Here is a 4,415-nt window from a genome sequence, read left to right as displayed (position 1 = left end):
GCCATCTTTCATACAAGGGTGGTTATAATATAGGTCGAGGAAATCCTACGGCTTCAAGCAGTTCTTATAGAACTAGAACTTCATCACATACAAATAATCAGTCCCTTCCAATTCCAAGAAGCCCATTATATGAGGAGTTTAAAGCATTTTTGGAAACAAAAGGGAAAATACTCCTAGTTTCGCTCAAATGATCACAGATGGTGAAACCATCAATGATAATTTTGAATATAAAGAATCATACCAAAAAGATAATATTCTTTTTTTAGAAAATAAAGATATAATGCTTTATTTTGAAAATAATGAAGATCCATGGTTTTTTATGACCAGATACTTGGATACAGCGACATACGCTAGATATTCTTATAAACAAAGATCATATTATGAGAATATTTTGAAAATAACCGGATCGATTGAATTTTATCATTTTACATCCGGAGGTAATACCAATGTTTATAATTTTAGGAACTAACCCGAGGGTCCAAACCCTAATTCCCGATTTAAAAGAAAGAGGGTTTCTTAACCCTTGCCTCATTGGGCCTGTCCTCATCAAAGCCCAAATCCAACTAGTCCAAAAAAGGCATTCCAAGCCTATCTACATGCCCTTGAGGCCCAATAAGTCCCAAGAGCACCCCCAATGGTCTAAAACTCCAAAAATGTCTTTCTACCACAGGTAGGCCTGAGGCCCAAAAATCACTCGAGCCCAAAATTCTCAAAGGCCCACAGACTACATACATGTGACGTACCTGGCTCGTACGCTCGACATACGCTGATACTAATCCCGAATCGGGGCATTGGCCTAGTACACACATCATACACAGGAGTGTGCATGGTGTATTGGTCAGTCAGCCTAAAAGTGATCCAATGTCTTAATCCATTAAGCTCTATTATCCAAAACTCATATCAAAGCTCATAAAGCGTCTTAAACCATAAAGTTTAAAACTTTAAGCCTTTGCATGGCTAAAAAGGGCTTGAACCTTAAAACTCTAACCTAATCCACACTCAACACCATCAAATTCTTGCATGGCTAGAAAAGAACCATCAATCAACCATTTTTATGAACCTATAAGACCTAACAAGTAAGAAGGGACAACTAATATGCTCTAGAGTGCCCCAAACTCACAAAGGTCCAAACTTTGGGACAAAAAGCTCATAAACCCCAACTATGGAGATAAAAGTGAAACACATCAATATATAGACTTTATACCTTCAAAATATGCACAAAGAGGAGTAGTTTCTGGATCTATAAGCTTGCATGCAACACCTCCTTATTCAAGGGTGTTCTTCTTCACCCAATATGCACCAAAAGTCACTAATAAGCTCCAAACTCTCACAAACAAAGCTTAAACTCGAGATTAGGATTTTTGAGGGAAGGTGGCAGATATAGAATGTCCAAGGGAGCCATAAGGTGGTTTAAATAGGGAAACAACCCCTTAAAATTAGGGTTTTGAGGTTGAGCTAGTATGCCTTGTGTACCTCACGTACGTCCAGTGTACCAACAAGACTCCTCCAATCAGGTCACATGAGTACGTTGTGCGTACTCACACGTATGCCTCGCATATGAGATGAAATCCGGTTTTCACAAAAAGGGACCAAATATGCAAACTTAAATAGATTAAGGGCTAAAATGGAAATACTTGATATTTGGATGTTACAGCATAAAGTTTAGATCTTGAAAGTTTGTGACCTTGTTATGAATAAAGTTGGAAACTTTATCCATCTAAACATCATATTGATTCAGATCTGAATGTTGGGAGACTTGGACTTAATGGATTAAGTTGAGAAAGATGCATTTTTGATCCCTTTGAGACTTAAAGACTATATCTTGGTTGTTTGGATCATCCTAATGGATAAATTTGGAAACTTTATCCATTATGGAGCTATTAAGAACCATAAAAATGTGATATTGGTCCGTTATGTCCCTTCCATGCAAGATTCATGATGTCTTAATGGATTATTAAGTTAGGTTTTAGCTTTTGGACCTTGTCTATCCATGGAAAGTCATAAAGGTGGAAACTTTATGACTAGGAATGATGTTATGGGTCTAGATATGAGTGATAGACGAAAGGACTTTAAGGATTAAGCACATAACATGAAAGATTGAAATCTCGCTAAGTACGTTGTGCGTACTTCTTATTACGCAGTGCATACTCCTTTAAGGCCCCGTTTTTGGATGAATGAGTACGCTATGCATACATACTGAGTACACTGCGCGTACTCAGTCTAGAGTTAACTTTTTGACTTTTTACCAAGTTTGACCTAGGGGTATTCTGGGATGTAGTATGAGATTTGTTCACTTTTTAATGTATAGGTGACTTGTAGAGTTGGTATTCGAAGCAGTGTGTTGTTCAACTATTTTTTTACTGTGAGGTGAGTTTTCATCACTGTATTGGTGCACCGAAGGCACTAATTTCGTCCCAGTAGATTGTGTATTTTGGTTTAGAATGTTGTTATGCTATTGTGATATGTTGAGATCTACATGATTATCTGTTGTTGTTATGTGTTTTATCTGTTATATATGTCGACGTACTGTGGTTGAGTTGAGACTATATTGCTTTGTGCTGCCATTCAACAAACACGGGCAATCCAACCAAAAGGTTATGGGCCAAGGCAATCCAATCGGAAGGTTGTGGGCCAGGGGTAATCCAACCAGGAGGTTGTGGACCCAATATGTGTTTTGTATATGTTCTGTTGTGTGGTATTTGGTGGAACTCACTAACCTTTGACTTATAGTTTAAGTTTTATGATTAAGGTACATCACATGATCGAGGAAAAGCAAAGGCGTGATCGTGCACATCCTTCTGATTTTATGATATCTGATTTTGGGATACTCTGACTCGTGATTTTTGCATTCGAGAATAATGTTTTGTAAACAATTATGATTGGTGGTTAGATTTTAAAAATGAAAATTTTACCATGGTTTTTAGGATGTTACAATAGGGTGGCTGAGAGCCGGCAGCGGTAGTGGCTGGGAGCCGGTGGCATTATACCAGTAGTAGTTGATATGTATGTTTATATGTATGTTGTATGCTTACGGATAGGAGATTTGACAAATTGGCATTAATGTCGAGAATTTTTATATGGATGCATTGTATGTATGACGGAATATGTGGTATACTGGGGAACTCACTAAATTTTATGCTAACAATTATGTATTAAACATTTTGCAGGTAGTTCATGAGAAGAGCTCGGTGGAACTATACACACACACCGAAGATATTCGTTTCCACGGATTTGTAAACTTAACTTTGATAATGTATGGTTTTTTAATAAATTAAATGTTGTTTAATGGTTTTCAAAATAAAAGATTTAATTGGTTAGGGGTCGTTTGATATGGCATCTAACTGGGTCCATAAAATACCAATTGGCACGTTTGATATTGATTATAGATGTAGGGACTCGGTCCAATAAAAACAGATGACTCGATCCTTGCTTTCTACTTGATGGACCGAGAAAAAAAAAACAAAAACTCGTCGTTTCCCTACCTATTATTGCGAGGTTCTCATTTCATCCCTCCCCCGTTAACCTCCCAGCGACGAAGCAAGAAGACATCCCACTAGCAATCCAAAGCAGTCGAGCAGCCGTCATCAACAACAACAACAACATCGATCAATAGCAACAGCATCAATCAACAGGTTTGTTTTTTCTTTTTTTGTCCCCCACCTTTCTCCTCCCTTTCCTTCATCGTCACCATCGACCAAACCTCCTCCAACGACGAATCCAAACAAATAGCTCAAACTCCTTTTCCCTTAGCACTACCACGCTTTGAACGATATTTATCTTTAGCAGCCTTTGCATCGTCGGCTTCTACTTCTCCTGCAACTGAAGATGTTGAAATTGCTCAGATGCTTAGGCGATTGGGATAGGTTATTAGAGACGATAGATATGGCAGATAGTTATTTGGTTGAAGTTCACCCAGAGAGGCTACAGGTAACCGATGTTGGGCTTTCATCCCTTTCTAATTGTTCCAAGTTGGAAATTCTACACATCGTCAAGACACTGGAATGCACAAATACGTGGGTTATCTCTATTACTGAGAACATTGTAAGTACTTAAGAAAGCTTCACATCAATGGGTGGAGAACGAACATGATAGGAAACGAGGGTTTGATAGCAATTACCAAACTCTTGTTAAGGGGGTGTTTGATTTACCTTCAAGAACCGGATCGAATTGGGGTAAACCTTCAACAAGCCTAAAAGCAATCGCTACAAACTGTCAAAAGCTGGAAAGATTAGCTCAATGTGGAAGCGAAACAATAACTAATGGGGAGATTTCATGCATTGCATAAAAATGTGTTTCTTTGAAGAGGCTTTGTATAAAAGGGTGTCCGGTATTAATTAAAATGTGGAAGCAAGATTGGATGGCAGATTCAATGTAAACCAAGAACCAAGGATGTTGTTCAAACAATGTTTATCAAA

This window comes from Lactuca serriola, chromosome 9 (assembly GCF_051521515.1).
Source record: "Lactuca serriola cultivar US96UC23 chromosome 9, Lser_US96UC23_V15, whole genome shotgun sequence".
NCBI classification, from domain to species: domain Eukaryota; kingdom Viridiplantae; phylum Streptophyta; class Magnoliopsida; order Asterales; family Asteraceae; genus Lactuca; species Lactuca serriola.
Note: the sequence above shows the minus strand (reverse complement) of the source record.